Source organism: Agelaius tricolor, unplaced genomic scaffold, assembly GCF_023055355.1.
Source record: "Agelaius tricolor isolate 1412-34295 unplaced genomic scaffold, bAgeTri1.0.p SCAF_26, whole genome shotgun sequence".
Taxonomy (NCBI): Eukaryota; Metazoa; Chordata; class Aves; order Passeriformes; family Icteridae; genus Agelaius; species Agelaius tricolor.
Window position 1 is genome coordinate 5,165,331 of NW_027269286.1, and position 21,849 is coordinate 5,187,179.

At 40.4% G+C, this 21,849-nt stretch overlaps 1 long non-coding RNA gene across 1 annotated transcript in view; it reads right to left on the reverse strand.

Moving 5' to 3' along the window:
- Window positions 1-3,462: 3,462 nt before the first annotated feature.
- Window positions 3,463-21,849, reverse strand: part of LOC139600280 (uncharacterized) — a 154,646-nt gene continuing 136,259 nt past the window's right edge. The window contains exon 3 of the long non-coding RNA XR_011682470.1: window positions 3,463-11,017. This is a non-coding gene — a long non-coding RNA (uncharacterized lncRNA). The remainder of the gene's footprint in view (window positions 11,018-21,849) is intronic.

A 21,849-nucleotide genomic window follows, 5' to 3' on the forward strand; every position in this document is an offset into this window, starting at 1 on the left:
CTTTTGACAGAGACCATGAGCACAGCACTGATTCAGTGCTGAAAGTATTCATTTCTGCTGAGGGACTGGGTTTAGAAAATATAAGGCCTTCTGCAAAATCAGCATGTGTTTTGCATGGGAGAAAAAGGATGTGGCAGAATGTATACATGAGGAGTAGGACAGGAGTATCAAATTCATAATTTTTGGTTTCTAGGAACTGTATTAGGAAAACTGTTCTAGGAAGTGCAGTCAGCTGGGGTTTGGTTTTTCTGGTGCATTTGAAATAGTCAGTAAATTTAGAATACATTGCGTCATACCCTGGTAGAGGATTGTGCATTGGAGCCACAAGTAGCACCTTTTGTTTCTGAATGTTTTATTCATGCAGGACAGAGCCCAGTAGGTGCTCTTGTTTACAACCTTCTTTCTAAGACCATTGTGATCTCCTGCTGTTTTCCACACTGGAAAGGGTCATATTTCATCCCTAGCAATAAAGTACATATATATTTAAATCAGGGCCTCACTTACTGCTGAGGCACAACATCTCACAACATTTGCAAGGTGATGTTTGTTCATGGTTTTTTTTTTTTTCTGGGATGGTATAGACACTTTTGTCTGAGTATAGTTTTTCTTTCATGTTTCCTGGTCTTGCCTTTAATTTATCCTTCACGATTCACACTCCTGGACAGATACCAGGAGACATCAAACTGCAAAGAGAAATCCCAGAGTCCTCCACATGCTCTAGAGTTCAGGTCTGTAATAATTGGCAGACTAATGGGAACTGAAGAAAAGATCAGCTGTTTGTAGCAGCTTGAAGCACACACAGTTGCAAAAGTAATAGGTCTTGCCTCAATTGTTTACAGGCTTTGGCCAAAGTGGTAAGAGCTAGCTGCCAAAAGCTTGCAAAATCAGCCTATAAAAGAACTCCACCAATAGTGTTGTGTTTCTCAAAGTTACTGAGTATTGTCCCACCAGGATGCAGAGTGGCTGCAGGGCTGTAGAGCATGTGAAAGACAGCTTTGGCTGCAGGTGGTGTTCTGTGTCATCTAACTTCACACCAGATCCTAGGAGCAAAATCCAGCAAAGCAAGTTCACCGGTTCTGTGCTGCACACGAGGGGCCTGACAGCATTTCATGTCACCTTGCTTCATGTCTCTGCTCCAGACAGTGCCAGAGTTCTCTTTAAGACAATGGCAAGATGTTGCTGCTGAGGATGATTCACAACCTTTTCCACAAGCTGCAGGTATGAGATATAACCCTATCCAAGTATTACAGCTTTACCTCTCCAGAACTTCCTTTGTGCCACTCTCTGTGACCAGCTGCACAAACTTTTAGCTTCATGCTGTAGCAAGACCACTCAGCCTGGCTGAATTTGCAGCTTTCCAGATACTTTGCACTGTGAAAGCATTCACAAAGAGGAATAATTTTGTCTGAGTGTCATGGAGGTGGGACATGAAGACTGAGTGGCAGGTGGTTGTGGTCATTCTGATCCACAGAGGGTTACATGGAGCAAAGATTCTTCTCTGGTCCATCATAATGAGTTTTACAGACACAGATTAAGGTGTGTGAGGAAAACAGTCAATATAGCAGCATGTTCCCTCATTGCAGAATGCCTGGAAATTGTCATCCTGTCAGAAAACTTGCTTGAAACTGTACATTTGTCTGGAGCTCAGACATCTGACCTAAAGTTTCAGGGAAGTCCTTCAGTCAAAGCAGTTGCTACAGGTCTGATTAACCTGAAGGTACCCTTCTTTAGAAGATGGTATGACATTCAGGGTCTTCCCTCAGGATGATGAGACACATTGTTGCTGCTTCTTTTGACTACCATGGGAGATATCATGCTACTAGGCTACAGCTGAAGTCCCAGCAGGTTAATTTCTGCCTTCACCCTGTAGGGTTCAAAGAGAGCCCTGGGAAGGGAAAGAGTGTCCCTTACCTCTCCTCCTGAATACGTGCCACTGGCTCAGTTCCTGGGCTGCGTAGGCCTGGGCTCACTTGAACAAGAATTAAAGCTCTAAGTGCTATGAACTTTATCAAATACAAGGCACAGTTGGAAGTCAGGTGGCAGAGGTTTTTCAATCTGGCAGTAGGATGAAGGTCCCACTCCATCTAAGTACTTTAAAGGCAGACGTTTTCTTGTGTCCTGGCTCTAAGTAGCCACTTCTCTGCACTGATTTTCTGTAGAGAGAAAAGTATTTGACCTCCTATTGGGTTCTTGTTCTGAGTACTAAAAAATTGGTGTTTAATAGCTGGTAATTTTGAGGGAGAGTAAAGTCTATCTAGCACTACGGGTATTAAAATGTGAAAAATCAGACAGAAATCTAGTCAGGGTGACAGAATGACACATTCAAGAAGGACTCCGAAAATTTCTATGGTCAAGAAAAGGAAGACTACCTCAAAAAGCCTTGTTTCTAATCCCTCTCTCTCACTGTTTTCCATGAACACTGAACTGGAGCAGGCAGCACTTCTCTCTGATGCATTTCCTTCACACTAACAATGGTCTATGTATGTATGAATTTTGAAGAAGTGGCTCTTATTGAATTACTGAGCTAGTCTATCAAACAATATCCTGACTTCATTGGAATTTCACATCCTGAGTTTGTTGGTTATCTTTTGTTATATTTTTCATAAGGCTGTCATGGCAACAGAGGGAGAATGTGATTTTCCTTCAAAACCTCCCTGTTTGTTATCCAGATGAAGGGATGGTGTGCCTCTGGTTAGTGACTGTAACCACCCTTATGAAACACCTTCCACAGGGGCATGTCTAAACAGGTATTTGCTCAGCTTCACTGTCTCATCTGTTTTCCCCTTCTGTGGACAAGCATGAAAAGGCAGTTTGTCTTCAATAGTTCAATAAATAAACTCCAAAACAGGAGGATTTTCTCTGTGTGCTCTGCAGCCTGGACATTCAACACCTTGCCTCCAGCATGAAACTGCTCCTTGTCCCACTTGCTGCCCTTTCTGTCCCAAGCTACAAGAGCTGCAAGCAGTAAGGGAAACAAGGTTTAAAAATGAAAGGATGAATTGCTGCAGACTTGGGTCTGGAATACGTCAAATTAAAAAAGAGAGATAAACGACCCCTGCTGCCAAGCATTGCAATATATTTGCCTGTGATATTTGGTCTTTGCTCATGTGTTGCTAGTGGCAATTTGGCAGCTTATTCTTTGAGTCTTCACAGTCAGCTGCTTTATCCCTGATATTTATGGGTTTTTTTCCATTGACTAATTTCTTCTCCTAACTGCTTGTACCTCCTGTGTGGCTGAATCAATGCCTTTCCCTCTTTGATAGCTAAACCTAAGATATTTGTATTTGTGTTAGCTGCACAAAACTACCAAGCTTCAAAAGATGTTCACTGTACTAGTTTCTCTGTGAGTTATTAAAAACTGATCACAACCTTAATTTCCTTCATTTCCAGGCAGCCTTTTTATAGGACATGAACTTTAAAACCTAGATCTTAATGACCTGTTATAACCATGAGACAAAGATCTGGCTATTGTCGCATTCAATTTATTTTAAAATTTCAAATTACTAGTCAGGAAACATAGGTGCAGATCATGAACTAGGAATTCCATTTTGCATGCTGATGCTCCCATGAGGTTGTTTTTCTTTGTTGTATGCTTTGTAATATTTGAAAGACATTTTAAAAATTCATGCACAGAAAATTTTTCCATTATCTTAGGGTAATTCAGATCCATCAGAGGATGTAAAATATGTCAATAACACATGACAATTGCACTAAATTAATTAATGCTAAATCTAACTATAATTCCCAAGGTATTGCTGGACAAACATCATTATGGTAATGTGAACTGCATTTATTAAAAATGTTATCATTGTGGATTTCTGTTAAGAAAGGATACACTTGCAAAGACTGTGTTTCTTGTTGTTAATTTGCATGTGCAAAAACAAATATGCAACTCTTGGAAAGTTACATTGCCTTTTCAAATAAACTTGAGATGTTTGTATATGAGCAGCAATTTTTTGTGATAAACTGGTAATACCCTAGGGCTCTTCCAGAGTATTTATGCAAGACAGATAATTAATCAGACAGAAACTTATTTTTCTTTAACGATTATTTGCAGCAATTTCAAGAACAAATCTGCATTCTTTTCCGACAGTTTTTAAATAACTTTCCTTTTCCTTTGTTTCCTTTGGTTTCTGATACTCAGGATTATGGCTTGCTTCATATTTTGAACTGTTTTTTACCTCAATTTAATTAAACAAATATTGAGCATGATGCTTTTTGAATTATTTGGATTTTCTCTCACTAGTCATTTTATTTATACTGACTTTACAGCAATTGACACCTTCTGTCTTTAAAAATATCTTGTAATAATGTCAAGTATCAGCTCTATCTAGTATCAGGTGGTAATATTCCTGTTACCACCTTCTTCTGTGACTGTCTTGCAGAGTTCCTGTGTCTCTTCTGTCTCAGAGTCACAACTTGCCTCTTGCTCCATGTCCCAGAGTACCAAATGTTCCAGGGTGGAGAAAAGGTGTGACTCAGAGCTGTCAAGACGAATGCTGTATGGGGCAATGGCTTAAATGTGCTTTGACCTGCCTCCTACTCCCACCATGTCTTGAGGCCATGGAGGGACTCAGTCTGCTCCTCTCATTTACATCACGGCATTCACTCATGCCTGTTTATGGTGGGGTGAGATTCAGAAATCCACATCCTGCAGAGCAGGGGAGCAAGGATAGCAGTCTAATTTACTCCACTTGAACTGAGGAGTTTGTTCTCCTGGACCACAAAATCATACCAAGAACTGATGCCAAATTTTTTCACACATCCCAAATTAAATGAATGTCAACCAGCCATCTTGGAGTGTGAAAACTGGAGTGGTGCTGACACCAACACCACATCACAGTGAAAGTTCACCCTGTAGAGTGTAGTCTCTTGCTATGCACTAAAGGATAAACAAGCCTTTAAAGAAATAGTGGAGGGCTTGTACTGTGGGCAGCCAGCCATGATCACCACAGGCTGGGCATTCCATAGTGGAAATGCCTAACAAAGTCCTTGGACACTTCTGGACTTTTTGTCCCATGTGCCTTTGGACTTATGATCTGCCTTCCCTGCTTTCACTGCAATCCTTGTAGCTGATGGTACCTGGTACTTCATGTGTCCTACTTGACACAGTCATATCCAAGTGGAGCAGGGAGAGATGGAAATTATTTATGGCTGAAACAGAGAGGAAGGGTAAATTACAACACAGTCAGAAAAGTCATGGCACAATATTGGTTAAAGGCATGGGACTTAAGTACTGATGAAGAAGCAGCAGAGGGGAAAAAACACCTACTTCTGAAAACAATGGGGAAAATAATCCCATGGGATTTTGCCTTTCCAGACAATACGACAGCAGCAGCTCTGTTTTCTGTCAGCAGAGAGGGGATGTTGGCAGGGGAAAAGCACGACAGGTGTGTTGTCATATTCCCCTCTGGGCTAAGCAACAAATGTTCATCTGAAATCTTACCGGTGCAAAGCAGAGTGAGAGTATGAAAAGGTGGGAGAGTGGCATTCCCAGTATCCTGAAAATATGTGCTGCAAATGAGCAACAGATGGAGCCTCCAGCATCAGCAGCCTTTTCAAGCAGGCTTGCTCACATTGAAAGCTTGTCAGGTGTTTGAATGGTGGGGAAGGCTCTGATGATGAGGTTCCTAGTACCCACATGCAGCTTAAGTTCCACTAACCATTACCCCAGAGCAATGAATATCTGTTCTTTCTTGGCCTTTCCTAACACTGCATACATCCCTCATCTTACTACACACAAGAGGTTTTTTTGGGAAAAGGTGGATGAAATGCCTGGATACATGAAGATACTCACTAAGCTTTGACACTCCAGCTTTCCACTGGACCAATGTGTCTGTTGGTGACTGGAATCTGTGCCCTGGTGACAGATGGGAGCTGTAAGTTGATTGTCCAGCTAATGTTTAATATTCAGCAGCTAGTATCCCTCATCCTTGCTGCAGTTGTTTCTGTAGTGCAACAGATAGTCACCAGATGAGACTATGGAAGTGAATCTGTCCAGAAAATCCCACAAGCACCCAAATTACACGTGATGGGTGGAAAGCAGAAACACTAAGGTCCTCCGTCTCTGTGGCAAAGTTTTTCTCCTACACATGATGATTTGCCCTCTTCACTAATAAAAAATGAGTGGAACAGCCTGCCATTTGCAAGGTCTCATTTAGAGCCTGATAAAAGGATGATTTCAGCCAATTTATCACTCATACTTTTTTTGGTTTTGTCTTTCATTTGTTTTGCTTTAATGTTTACGACATTGCTTGATTTACTCTCTCTCTTACAGTTTTTTCTGCTATTAATTCTCAGATAGAATGTCAATGGCTAAGATGCTATTTTAATGAGCTATCAGTTCTAAAACACTGCAGACTTATGCCCTAATTAAACAGAACATGATGCAGGGTTGTGAAATTGTTCTGTAAAGGACTGCCTACAGCTATAGCTGAAAACTGTTCCACAGGAATATTAAGGAGACAGCTCCTGTCTACAAGACATCTGCTGAAGTCAAAAGTAATAACAAAAATCAAGCACATTTGTGCTTTTACAGTTTAGAGTTTGCTTGAGTTGTGAGATAAATAACCCCTGACTGTGGCAGTGTGTGCTGGGGGGGAGTGGCAGGGCTTGGTCCTGCTGCTGGCACTGGCACCAGCTCACCCCAGTGCTCAGGGGCTTGCTGTTACTACATTGCTGTGCCATGCCTGTCACCAGGCCATGTGTTTTCAGAGTTATTTCCTTTTTTTTTTGCCTGTGAGAATGAGCACTGCTGTGCCAAACAAAACAGAATGAACAATGATTTGGAGTGTTTGCTGAAACACAAATGTTCTTGCAGAGCCTGAAGTGGCAGAGTAGGACAGGCAACAGCAGATTATGGTTCAGATCAGTGATTTTCATTGCATATTTGAGACTGACCCGGAGGCTTCTGCTAGCCTGTAGAATCTCAGTCTCCAAAAATATTTTGTGGCTCTGTTCTGGTTCAGAGATGTTCTGTATGTGCTGTGTTAGTCTTTAGAAATTATTTGAGAAGGGCCCAGAATCCTTCTTGGGGAGTAGAAAACACACATCTGTGTGCTAAAATGGAATGGTGATCAGAAGGGCAGGGATTTGTGCATGGGATGCAACTGCCTTATCCACTCCAGAAGCCCATCCTGTCCCTGGGGCAACCCTCCCCATATGTCCACCTTTGGTTTTTCTCAGATCAGATTGTGGGGAAAGGAAGTTGGGGGCATGAGGATGGCAGAACAGAAGTAGTATCCCCTGAAGTTTCACATTGGTCCATGTGAAAAACCCCATTATTTGATAGCTCTTATACAGCCCTGTATGTGCACAGGCTGTGTGTGTGTCATCTAGGGGTTTGATACATCTTTATCTGAACTTGTCACCCTGGCATCTTCCTATGGCCAGTAGAAAGGAGAAGGTACCTCCAGAACAAAATTTTCCTTGTCCAAAGACAGATGTTGAGGACAAGAAGCAGGAGTAGCAATCACTGAAATTTAAACTAGAGGAATTGCATTCTTCATTTCTCAGTGATACAAACCCAGGGAACTTCTATTCTGCCTTTCTACACCATGTGATCAAAGAGCTGGGATATTCACCAGCAAATACCCTGGATATTTGGAACATGTCCTGAGTTGGATGTTGGCTTTCCCAGCTTTTACATAGATGGGGCAATTGAGAAGTGTTTTTAAAGCTTTTATTCCGTTATCGGTCTCAATGAAGGGTGAGACATAAGAGACATAAAACTCAACGCCATTCTATCAGAAGCCAACATATTTCCTGGTTACAATAACTTATAAATGTTTTTCAGCCTCTCAGCTTTTGCCACACAATCCTGATAATACTTCTAACACAAACCACCTATATCTTTACCCCACATGGTCCTGCTACAATGCATCTTTCACAGTTCTAATTCTCTAAAATACCTGATCTTTTTGCAAGGCCATATTTTGAAACTTGTTGAAACTCGTTTCTAGTTCAATCTCTCTCTCAACAATGTCATCTCTATTCCATGGCCCTCCTAAGTCAGCACACCTTATCTCAGAGTTTGCATACAGATGTACAAGACTGTGTGGGCTTTCAGTCAGGTTTTGAGAATTCCTTACAAATCTTTTTCTCACAGATGGACGTTTTTTTTGAGGTGGTCATTTGAGGTGGTCATTCAGGTTGCCAGGATGTGTGTGCCCAGGCCATTTGGAGTGACAAAAGGTGCCAGGCCAGGGGAACAGTTCACCCTTGTCAGATGTGCATCCTTTTCAGGTAAGGCTTTGTAACTGCCCAAGCTGCTCCTGCAGAGACTGTAGTTTTTGCAGCAGCTGTAGACCAGCTTGTTAAACCCATAGACCCATTGCTTTTGGCAGTTCTGGGCTTGAATGGATTGAAAAAGAAGTGAAGTTTTCAGATTAATTTAATTTACATGAGAAAAAAGGGCGAATAAAAAGTTTTTCACTGTCCATGTAGTTTTGTAGCAGCAAAACTGAATTCTGGAAAGAGGATGATAACTCTCTTGCAAAGAAAGAAAGAAAGGAAAATGCCTTCTCAAACACCTCATACCTTCTCAAAGGATTGTATTTTTATCCTTTGTCTTTTACAAAAGACTTCAAAAGCAGTGTGAATATATGTGAAGAACTGAAAAGTCAAGGCAAAATTAAGAAGGCATAAGCTCTCCCATTTCTGCATGTATTGCTGTCTCTGTCATGGTCAGGTGCACTGGGCACTACAGCAGCAGGACCTGGGCACCCACAGGGTTTCACTTTGAAGCCCTGGAGCAATTTGAATGTCCCCCTGTCCCTCCCTTGGGCTGCTTAGCTTCTCTGATCACAGTTTGTAAGCCCATATGCAAAGGGTTTAGCTCATGGTAACCTGTAACAAAGCTGGCAGCCCAGAGGCTTTCCCAGGCCATCACTTTGATATTGTGCATGACATAAGTCTTAAAATGGCAGCTTGGCCATGTGACCTGTGGTTCTGGTTCCAAAAAGATTAGAGATGTGCTTGTGTGTGCTTCTCCCCTCTAAGCTGTGTTCTTCTATAAACTTAAAATTGCACGCAAACTGCCATATAACATGCATAATATCCAGGGACTTTCTTTATTATATATATTTTTTTACTTGGTTGTTCCCAGTGGTGAGGACCACATTCTCTTTGCTTTCTGTTCTGATTAGGGGGACTGTGTGGTGAAGCTACCTGGGGAAAAGTCAAAATGAGAGACAGACCTTCATCTCCTGCTTGACATTGCCTGCTATGGTGTGTCCCACCTGCAAGGACAGTCATCATAGCCCCACCAGATTCTGCACAGTTAAGCCAGAACTACCTCAGCTGTATTCTGGTCTCACATAGAAGATAAACTGGGTCCTTACAGCCATATCCTGCCTTTTGCAGGCAGAGGCACAGAAATGAAGGGAGAAGGGAGAGTTTTCTGCAGCCTGCCAGCTGCCTCCTGTGCAGTATCTCTTTACTGAATAGGAATAAATAGAACAGGGTCCAGATGGGCTACTTATGATTGACAGGTGTCAGGATGTATCTACAGCTTTGTCAGTCAAGCCGCTCCATGTCAATGGAACAACTACATGGTACAGGGTTCCACTTGTTTTCCCAATCTAAAATGCTTATTAAAATCTAGCCAGAAGATATAGATTCCAGTATTTAGCATTTTTCGCCACAGCTAAATATGTGTCATAGAAATCCAGCCCTATTCTTAGTAAATTCTCTTGAGTAAAGCTTGGGTTCATCTGTGTGAACAACAGTATGTGTGTGAAGTGTATTCATAAACTGCATGGGTATCATTCAGCATTTTTATTGCCTCTGAAGGTGATTCTGGAAAAAGAACTACATTTTCAGATTGCATGCCTTTCCAAAATTTGCATGAACAAATAACCACTACAGCTCTCACTGTATATTTGTAATGTATATTTGTAATGATTGCCATGTTGAGACCAACTACTATCTTTTAACTTAGACATAAAATGATGCCATTTTTGCAAGTGCTACTCAATGCTTGTTTGAAACTTTGTTTGTATCTAATGGTATTAACAAAAAGCCATGTTTTATTAGCTATGGGTGTTTTTTTTTATTTTTTTGGTCTTTTGCTGTATTTGTTTGTTGGTTTGCTTTTAATCATAATTCATTATTCCTCTATGTTAGAAAATGTAGTTTTCCAGGTAGGTAACAGAAAAAATATTGCCATATATATGTGATAGATGACATTAGAAAGAGTGATCAGTGAGTTGAGGTAAATATTGGTGAAGTCTGCAAAGACAGTATCTAACTTTGATAAATTGATAGGAGAAACTCACAAGTAATGATCCATGAGTAGCCACTGGCTTTCCCTGTGTGTCACACTCAAGAGGACCAGGTCCTTTTTGTCTCCTCCAAGATGTCAGTGTTGTATTTTTTCACATGGCTTTTTAATTCCTTCAATGAAGCAAAAAATAACCCCCATCCATACATAGTTGAAAAGTTGAGTGAAAGCTCTTTTCTAGAAAGGAAACATAGAATATTCCTCTGTACCCTCAGAAGATCCTTTGCTGTCCATATTCTCTGTTTGTGTGAGGTTATGTCTGTTTTTGGTAGATGTTGCTTGTGCTCAGCAAGGTAAAAAATGTTGTATTAAGAACTTGTTTCTCCATTCAAGTCTCAGGGCAAAAAACAAAATAAACATTATTTTTCTTGTATACAGCCAGTTCACAGGAACTCCCCTGTGGAAGCACACATGTATACTTAAGACTAGAGAATAAATGCTCTGACTCAGAGTCCTAAGGAGTAAGCAGCTCTTGTTCCCACAGCAGGCAGCTGCTGCCTTTCAGCTCAGCCAGGCTCTGCTGCCTCCATCAGCTCCCTGCCAGACACAGGTACAAATCATCTTCTGTCTCATATCTGAGGTTTTGTTTTCCTCTGATGATTTGGTTTTGCTGGTTATGTGTTTATTCCATGAGTAGGAGAAAAGAGTTGGGCTGACACAGCTTGCACAATTACTTGTGTATCTCATCTTATCTGGGTGTCTTCTCCTTTCAGTACTGTGCAGATGCTATTTCTCCTGTGAAGAAAGAGAAAGATTCAGTGAATGAGGAGGTGACAGAAACATGATAGCACAAGTCAGGATTTATAATACCTTTTGGCTAAATTTGAGTGGCATTTTGCTGTAGTATTTCTTGACCACTTTCTGATTCTGGTGTTTCTTGACGTGCTGTCATTCTGCCAAGCATTTTAGTTTTGTCCATTACAGGAGAAAACAAGCCCAATAGTCAGATTTCATACACAAAACTGAGCCAGTTATTGAAAAGACACGTATAAAGCTTAAAAGCTGTTTCTAACTACAGTGCAGTTTAAGAAAAATGCCACCCAAAAGCCTTCCTCCTCCAAAAGCTACATCATAAAATAACAACCAGCAAAGAGTCCTTTGTTCTTTGTACTACCATTGTACTCAGCTTTGAGTTGACAGGGTCTAATAATAAAGACAGGTTAATGTCATCTAGCATTTGTAAAAGCCTTTTGTTATTATAAAAGAGTAATTAGGTCATCTCACCTTCAATACTGAATTTTAGAAATTCATACAAGTTTTCCTAAAGATTGGATAAGCAGCTTGCTAGATTTGTTTGAACCATAAGAAAAATAAATTTAAACCAAGGTCTCACCTCTCTTTCAGTGAGATAAGTGATATACTTCCAAAAACTTACTTGGCTATGCAGCCTTTACCTCTGGCTGTTCTGCTTATGAGGCTGTAAAATTTCACCTTTTTTCTTACAGTAAAGAAAAGTGATATTCAGGACCTGTCCAACTATTTTATTTCATGGAAAGGGATTTTTTAAAATATAGACGTTTTCTACCGAAACGTAGTTGTTGCTGATACCATAACATGATAAATTGAATATTTCTGTGTGTTTGTATGAGATCCTGTGGTGACTCACAAAAATACTAGATCCGATACTTCCTTGTTCTCTAAATCCCTTGGTACTTTTTCTTCTTGGCTGGGCTATTCCAACAAGACCAAATATTTTATACAAATTATTTGACCATCCATAGTACAACCTCATTGGTGATCTAGTTTCAAAATGATTCTAAACTTTTAGGAACAATGGGAGACTAAGATGTCTGAATTAAAATCTTCATAAAGTTTGCTATAGTTTAAAATGGACACATAACTGATACTGGCATGAAATAATCTGCTTTCAGCATTTTCACAAGGAAAAGTATATGGAGATACACTCAGAGAAAAATAAATGCAACTACCTTAATATCTGGATTTCCCACAGGATGAAAATTTTGATGTTTCTAATGACCCTTCAAAAATGCAGGAAGTTGAAGCTCATTTGGGAGAAAAAATATTTCAGGCAAATCGTATTAAAAATATAAACTATCTTTTCTGAAACTGAGTAATTTTCATCAGCTCCACAGGGTTTTAGGTACCTTTGAAGGGGAAACCACTTTTATAAACACCAAATCTATGCTCAGACATGAATAAGGAAATATCCAATTTTGAAAATCTTGCTTATCACACTTTATAATGTTCCAAGCTCATCTGTAATTAATGGGCCACTTTGTTGCTCTGAAGATGATGAAGTTGGTTCCTGAGATATGCAGTACACATAACTCCTCAAAGCTCCCACATCTGGGATAATTTGGCTGAGTGAGTCCTGTCCTAGGACCTCCCAAAAGTCTTCAGCTCCATCCTTATTCCTAAATGCATTCTAGGACAGACTGAATATTGCATGTCTGAAATGAGGATGGCAGCAGCACAGCCTGGTAGGCCTTACCTGTGCCTCCTGTAGTATTCCAAAAGACTTGTCAATGCATGCTGCATTGTGCTAAGTTTTGATTTTGTCCTGATTCAGAAAAATACAGGGAAAATTCACAGACTGGAAAGGATGCTGAAGATTAGGCAGGCATTTGAAAAAATTTGCAGAAATGAGGCTTCTAACGTTGTCTCCAGTAAGAGTTATGTTTAACAGTGAGAAGAGCTTTGCAGTACAAAGCAAATGTAGTTGTCAGAGTGAAAGGTAAGTTTGACCATTAAGCTGGCAGTGATGATTAACAAACCAAAATACTTTATGGCTCATAAACCCTTGATGGACAAGTTCCTTATGCAAATAACAACCTTTTAATACCTTGCCCAAAGCAAATTCCCTCTGAGATGATAAAATACTTGAAATAATTGAGATTTTACTTGTAGCTTCTGTGCATTAGGGGAGATCTAGAGCTTCTCAGGAGGGCAACAGCCTGAATTTTATGTGCAAGCTCACTTTCCTGAGATCCCCAACCAGTTTTGCAGGCCTGGGGTGTGGATGTGTTCTGCAGAACTTCTGCCTGTGAAGCTTCACCAAAATTGAAAACTGAATGACACAGCTTTGTTGTTGTCTGTAATACTGATTGTATGTGGGAAAATGTAGCATAGGCAGCTGACTCATAGACTTCCAGAGTGAGCTGTAATATATTAAGAAAATAGTCTTTTAAAAATATATTCTTAAAAAAAATATTTTTATTTCCTAATATTTTATTCACAAAATTTTAACATCTATCTGGTGCTGGCATGCCACTAATTACATGTTTATATAGGAAAGAAACATTATTAATATTTCTTTCCTGGTGTGAGAAACTTTCCACAAGGCACTTTGGCACAGTTTTTGGAGAGACATGCAAAATGGGTTGACAAAAAGTCTCACCTTGAATACCATGGGGTTCTGTTTTCCTGCTCTATAGGCAAAGCTGACTGCAAATACTTTTTGCACCTTGTTCAAGAAGTTTCTTTGTACAATACACCTGAGTTGCTCTTAAAAGATGGCATCCCTCAGCAGGATATGGGACTGCCTAGCAGGCAGCAGGACAGGCAGTAATTGTTCCTGCACCAGCCCCTGGGCAAATTGGAGCAGAGTCGTGCAGAAGAAGGACCTGGCCAAACTTCCTTCTTCCACTTTCTTCCAGATCTTTCTTCTGCTTCTGATGCAAGGCAAGAAGAATGGGATGTCAGCCAATTGTGTTTTGTCCTTGGATATCCTCAATTTAACCAGCACACTAAAATACATGTCCCCACCCCTGTCTCATTCACAGATGGAAAGAAAATAAATATCTTGTGATCTTCTTCAAGTGGGAGTCTCTTTGTCCTCCTCCGAAGTTATTTTGTGCCATATTACAAATCCTTAATTAGTGTAATGAGCCGGAAACATGGAGCATTGTGACTGTTATTGACCCCACAGTAGCTTCAAACTTCCATCTGGCACAGAAAAAAAAAAAGAGAAAAAGAAGAACTTTCATAGAATAGAAGAGGATGTTCTCATTAGATTTGAACTAGAAACCTATTTTAGGAAGATGTGCCATTAGGAAACAATAGCAATACATCAGATAAATCATTCCAAACCAGGAGATATGAACAGGATAGCACAGGATAGTACTAAGCAGCTGCTTTCTTCAAGCAGCCCAGAAGCAGGACTGCAGCAAATGGAGATTGGGACTGCAGCATGGTGACCTAACTCAGTTTGTTCCTGGCAGGGAAAGGGAAAGCCCAAAGTGAAATTTGAGCATCGTGAGTGGTGTGAAAGTGGAAACTTTGTGAGGAGAGGTGTTAGACCAGTACCAAGAATAGCACTGAAATATAGCCTTTGTTTTAAAAGTCCTTTCCCACCTGAACTATTCTATGACTCTACTGGAGTGCTGGAGCACCTCTCCTGTGACGACGGGCTGAGAGAGTTAGGCTTGTTCAGTCTGGAGAAGAGAAGGCTCTGGGGTGACTTTGTAGGGGCAGTTCAGTACCTAAAGGAGGCCTATAAGAAAGATAGGGTCAAACTTTTTAGTAGGGCCTATTGCAATAGGACAAGGGGTAATGACTTTAAACTAAAAGAGGGTACATTTACAGTAGATAGAAGGAAGATTTTTTTTTTTACAATGACAGTGGTGAAACGCTGGCATGGGTTACTCAAAGAGGAATGAATATTCTGTCCCTGGAAACATTCAAGATGAGGTTGGAGCCAGCTCTGAGCAACCTGATCTAGAGGAAAATGTGCCTACTCGTTGTAGGGGGTTGTACTAATGACTCTTAAAGGTCCCTTCCATCTCAGATTTTCCTATGACCCTATGATGCTATGTTAAAGAGAAATATGCACCAGATGAAGTTTAGAATTTTTGCCTTTTCAGCAAGAGTCATCAACCAAAAACCAGAAGACAGAAGTATGCAAGGGAGCTAAAGACAGAGGTATGCGAGGGAGCTAAATACTCCAGACTCATTGAAATTTAAATTTAGATTACACTGAAAATCCAGAGCCATTACTGACCATGACTCCGAATGCCTTGCTGGAAACCTACAAATAAAACCAAGGACAGAAGACAGCAAACAAGCCAACATACAGGGGAGGCATGGGTTGATCTTCATTTGTTTGCAGTCAAGTGCTTTTCAAAAGCAGCACAGGAGTGCTGGCAGGAGGTGAAGCTGAGCAGAAGTGCACCTGGCACACGTCCCCAAGGCAGGCACAGAACTGGTGCTTTGGGCCGTGCGAGGGCAGCACAGCTGTACAGCCACGAAGCAGCAGCTCATGCCTCTTGCGTAGCCTAACAGCAAACCAGCACTCTGAAACAGAGCAAAGGTGCCTCATCACTACATGATCCATGGCAGATGTGTTTCAGTCCGTGTAGAGACAAAAATGTTGTTTGAGAAGAAAGCTACATCTTTCAGCACAGCAGGAGATGAAATAAGATGTTAACAGGCCCCTTACCTCAGCTACCCAGCAACTAGAAAGGATTAGATCTTCTCTGAAAGTCTTCCTGATAGCAGCACCTGCTGAGATTTGGAAATTCTTGTCTTTTAGCTCATTAAAATGCAGATACAGCCTGTTTCTGCTTCCTGAGTTACAGTTACAGTACAAAGGGGCCAATCTCACAGCCTTTAACCCTGTACACCATTCTTTGGCTGAAACTGAGTTTGAATAACAACTTCAGAACCAGTTCACAGGGGCTAAAATTTAACCTGAAATAATTGCCAGGTTGGGGAGCCCTTGAAGCTCTCTTGTCTGTTAGAGACAAATGAAGGGGTCTCCACAAACAAGGAGAAGATTGTGCAGGTGGAACGTGGGTACTAAAACTTTGTGATTGACACCATAAAGCTTGCTGTATGAGTGATCCCAGAGTTTCACAGAAGGGGAATTTATGAGTGCCTGACCACTACTTCTGCCTGTCTGAAGGCAACCTTCTGGCTTACGTTACTCAAGACTTTGGACTGTGTGATCACAGCTGTCCTTCTGCACTTAAAAATCCAGGAAATGTACTTCAACTGGAATGTTAATATTCTTCCAGCTGTTTTTTGATTGCAAATGTAACTATATGGTTTGTGAAGAAAGAATTGTTTCCATTGTGAGCATCACTCCATATTAACAGTGTGATCCAGGAGCCACATGAATGGCATTAATAGCATCTCCATCCTTGGGCATACTCAATAATTGATAGAAGAAGGTTCTGAGCAATGTGCCGCAATCACAGAGACAATTTTCTATTAGAAATATCTCCAGAGCTCCCTCCCAAAACAAGTTATTTAGGATTTTATGATTCTCTTGCCTAGACTATTAGGACTTTTGGTCTTGTATTATTTAAGAGGATACATGGTCTGTTAAAAATAAATCTAATTATTTCCTGGAATCAGATTGTCTAGTGTTGGCTTGTGTGTCTATTGGACTTGCATCACATTCTGGAAAGGGAGCACATCTGAAAAAACAAGTGGACTGCTGCAGAACGAGAAAGGAAAAGCTGAAATTTAATTCCAGGAGGAGACTAGAGTGCATAATATTGCTAAGCAAACAAAATAACTAGAGCATTCAAAATTTTGCGTAGTAATTCTTCTGTACACAGAATAGCAGGGCTTTTTACTTGTTATTCTTACAGAAGGGGTTTCAGTTTTGTTTGTATAAACTTCTGAGCCTGAGTTAAGCCCTTTTCAATACGCAGGGTGAACACTGCCTCAATCCTTCTCCCAAAGGACAAACAGGCCTTAATTTTGTTGTTTGAAATCTTAAAGATCTTAATTCTTAGCATCTTCAGGCATCTCTCACGAGGCAAGGACTCGCTGCCATGAGTAGAACCATTGAATCTCTTGAACGATCAGTGCTTGCTCTTGGCTGTGTACGAATTTCATATTGATCCAGGGGATCAGTGCCAGTTCCATGTACTCCAAATGACTAAGTGTGCTCAGAATACACACTGCAGAAGTACTAAACCAAACCTGCAAATTTCTAAAGCAGACATTCTTACAGGAATGCTGAGTGAGAGCTGAAGTATTTGGCTAGGGGATACACATGTGTAGTACACTTCACATAGTTACACATACAAAGTAGCCATATTAATGAACTGTATCTTACTAATTAGGGAAAGTAAGATTTTTGGGGACATGAATTTTGGTAGTGATCCTGGTAAATTCAATTAAGCTTGTACCCATTGTTTTAATGGTTATATCAATGAATTAACAAAATGTGCTTTAAAAACTAGACTTGCTACTAATTACAATAACTGCTTCATAATTTAAATGTCAATTCAAAACAAATCCCTGTTGTGTTTTACTGCCTACATACACTGATTTACTCTGGATGCATTCCAGGGCCCATACATGTACTCTGAATGTGTTACTCTGCTTTCTAATTTCACCTGGTGTTTTACCAGTTGTGGAAAGCTTCTGACAAATTATAATTCAGCATTCTCCTTCTGCATTATACTGTGAAAAATTTAACCTAAGTCAGCTATAGATGCTTGTACTTTAGAATCTGCATTGCTGTGGGCTATATACCACTTGTACACAATATGAACAGCCTGATGGCTGAACAGAGCGTCAGTGAGCTTCAGCAAACACATTAGAAACAAATTTTCTTCTGGAGATTCTGAGAGGGTTACAGCATACTGAAATTACTGTCTCTCTGTAAGGGCTGATGTGTTTCTTCTACAAGCAATTTGTCGTGGTGGCTTTGGGGACCAGGGGGGACAGAGTGAAAATACTACCCAGACTTTCCCAACTCCTTGGTGCCAGTGAAAGACAATGTTATTTGGACAAGTATTAGAACTGTTTAATAAAAGAGTAGAAGACCAAGGCCATGCAAAGTGCACAGCTAAAAAACTCCACCATAATCATGACTTATTCCCCATAGGGGAAGGATGGGAGAAACATGCTTCAGGGAAGGCAACTCATATATCTGGGAAGATAATTCATTGTAAGTTAATCCAAGCATACCACAGAAATATCTCTGTTGGTGACTGTTCTGCATAGATGCCATTCTTGATTTGTGAATAGCCAGCACCAGGGACTGGGAAAATGTCTCATATTGACTCATGCATTCCTTCACGGGTTATTCATAAATAAGTAGTGCTATCTAATTCTGGCTAACAAAAATGCCTCATGTAAAATTAATAGAGGCAAAACCCAGAAGGATCTTTCTGCATTAAGGATATGTGCCTCAAAAGCAGTCGTCCGATAAAGCTTTAAAAGAAATGTTCCTGACTACTCAGTGTGCCTGCACAGGGAAGGTGCTGGGCACCCACAAGTGAGCTACTAACTTTTCATTCTTTATTACTGAGAAAAGAAGAAAAATATACAAGGAGCAAGATTCAGAGCATTTTTCCCCACTATCTGTATGCAACATATCTGCTACTGAGACATTATAATGTTTGCTTCCTTTTACTTTCATATGAATTCCAAGAAACATTAAAGCATCCAAAATCCCAATGAGGTTTTCCTAGTATTAATAATAGGAATATTCAGTACACCTCTAAAGCAAAGCTGAACGAAAGCAGTCAGAGTGATCAGGCTTTGTGAAACTGGCACATTTCTAGGTCAAAGGGGATTGATTTCAAAAGCACAGACCTCACGTGGGAATTGTCTTGGCAGCACTTCTCACTTTTGATACTGAACTCAAATCAAAATAAGGTATCCATTCCCTACACAGGAAGTCCACTGAGTATAAAGACACCCTAACAAAAGCAATTTTTTTTGAGTTATTCTAGCCTTCAATGCTACTTCTGTAACTGGTTAAGGTCTGTTTACAAAAAAAAAATAAAAAAAGAAAACAAACAACCCCAAAACCAGAGATTGGAAAAGCCATGTTAGACGATGCTGAGGACAGAGATCAGACACCTCTCTGGGGTCTGGAAACCATTGGGTGCTGTGAGAAAGGACCCAAACTTAGGCTCTTCACAGCGTGAAGAGGTGATCTCATCATTAGCTGAGTAGAGAGTTCCTCTCTTTTGTAGTATTGTGAAGAGAACTCCTGTCCTATCCCTGGCCTTCTACACTGCTTTGAATAAAATGCTCGTCAGAAAGAATACAACACACAGCTTACAACTATTTTCTCTTTAATTTCACTTAAAACTCTAGGAAGGTTTGAGTTTATGTGTGCACATACACACATGCAGAGATTATTCTTTCCATTCTGCTGTTGGGATGAAAAATAAGTGGTTAAGGCAGCTGTTGTACAGACCAGCTCCATGGACGGTCAAGGTGTGGTTTCTGCTGAGTGTGTGGACTGACTGCAGCTGAGGCCACTGAAGGCACTGAATGGCCAACACCTGAAGAAGATGCTCCAGGAACCAGGAATGACTTCTTTACTAGACTGAACCTAAGTGAATCTTACAACCTGGTCTTATTAGTACTTTGTGGTCCTAACAAACTGTGTGAACTACATGAACAGCAATGGTATTCAGAGATGAGTTAATCCCTGATTATTGGAAAAAAATACTTAACCTTTTCACTCATCACTTGAGTAATCTATTCTTATTAGTCAAGGTCTAGACAAAGCAACAACCCATTTGCTGAGCTCTCCAACAGATAAACTGTTCCAAGAACCAGAGAGTTTCAGCTCCAAGGAAGATTTTAATTGCCTAAGAATTTCCTGGTATTACATCCTGGTATCGATGAATGGAAATATGGTGAATGAAGGTAAAAGTTACTTATCTTTCCTGGTAGCAGAGTCACACAACAAGACATCTTAGAGATGTCACCTACAACAGGAAAACTACCTGCCATTTGATGCTGTCAGCATGATGAGCACTAGGCATAACCATACTTAATAGTGCCAGGTGAAGAGGTGCAGAGAAGGCCAACCTATATTCATTACTGCTTCAGAAACTGCTATTAGGCCCATTTAAAAACAAGCTCTGATGGCATCTTCCCAAATGACCTGAAACTGGGTCAGTTCTGGTTTAAACTTCCATGATGTTGTTCTGCACCATAACTCCTGTAATCGTTGTCTCTAGAGGGTGATTTTCAAAGGCTCCAGGACAGGAGCTTTGCAAACAATTGGTTTTTTCACTCTTCAGCTAACCTGAAAAATTGAGATTGAAATTAGCTGCAGTCTCAGTCAAATGGCAACTTTTTTTTTTCTCCTTAAACAACAGACAAAACAATTGCAGAATAAAGTCCATTTCAAGATTCAAAGCTTGTAATGTTTTCCTCTGCTTTTCAAGATGTTAATTTGTTTAAAAAGCTTTAAGATTAAATTTTTATTGTTTTGCCTGTCTCTTCTCCTCCTGGGGGTGAAACTATTTGCTGTATTTTACATCTATGTGCAAGTAGCTATGATCCCCTTTATCCCTTTGTCCTAGTTAAATTTTCAAGTGTAACTCCCTCTCCCCCTGCCAAGTTGTCTGTCCTCTTCAGAGTGGACACAAGCCCATCACAGAAGGCTGAGGTTATTAATATAAACTGATTGTTTTGTCCTCTAAGCTTGTGTCTCTAACCACCATTTAGGAGAGGGAAGGTGCTGTCCACCCAAAGAACTTGTAGCTAGCAGAGTTAGCAACATGATATCTTGATAGCACCTTTCACCTGAGGAAGGGAAACTCCTGGGTATAGCTAGCTGAGAAAAATATTTTCATGTGAGCTAAGTCTAATGGACCTTGTCTCTGTCAGCTTAGCAAATAGACTGCAATGCCTGGATGAGTCCATTTTCAGAGACAGCTCCTGGAGACTGAGTGAGACAACAGAAGACTGGAAAAAGACTTAGGTAAGGCCTGGCTGGAAAAAAAAATGCAAAGAGATTGAAGAATCAAGACACCTAAACAGTTAGCCTAATTAAATTCTTGGAAAAAACTCTGGAACACAACAAGAAAAAAGTGAAACGGTGAAACTCTAAGGAGAGACTGAGTAACTGTCAATGAAGAATACTCAGGAGTAAAATGTTTTACACCAGTGTACTTCATGAACTAGGAAAACATTGGCCTAACACTGGGTGGACAGGCTTTCTAAAAAAAGAAACTGTTGATGCTTTGCTGTCAAAAGGAAGAGTGTCTTGGAAAACTTTAATGAAGTCTGAGATTCAAACAGTTGGGGCTGAAACAACAACCCCAGTGTTGTTTCTGTTACATCTTTTGCTGATTATTTTAATGGTAGAGGGGAGAATAGAGATATTAAGTTGTCCTATAAAACAAGTTGCTGGAGACTGTAAGACAGGCTCAGACTCCAAAATACACTTGACAAATTGAAAAAGTGGTCTCTGGAAAAAAAAAGCAGCGATTTAATAAGGACAAGTGCTTCTACCATGCAGGCAGAAATGCTTCAGTAAATACAGAATGGGGAACTACTGAGTGAGTCAACGGAGTCATGATGTTTTACATCCTGTCCAGATGTGACCTTTTAATGACACTGAACCCATGGAAAAAATCACATCCAGAGAAATGATTATTCAAGGGTTGAGCAGGAGGAGTTGATATTAGTCATTATGTTGTTATTGGATTGAAAGTCTGTAACTCCAAAACCAATAAGATGCTGACACTTCAGCTGGATTGCAGATGGACCCAGTTTCATCACTGATACTGCAATACAGCAGGAAATGCTAAAACTGTTGGACTGATATAGGTAATGGCTATGTCGGTGCCTACAGATTTCCATAGGGAGTGAAATGTCACCACATTAAT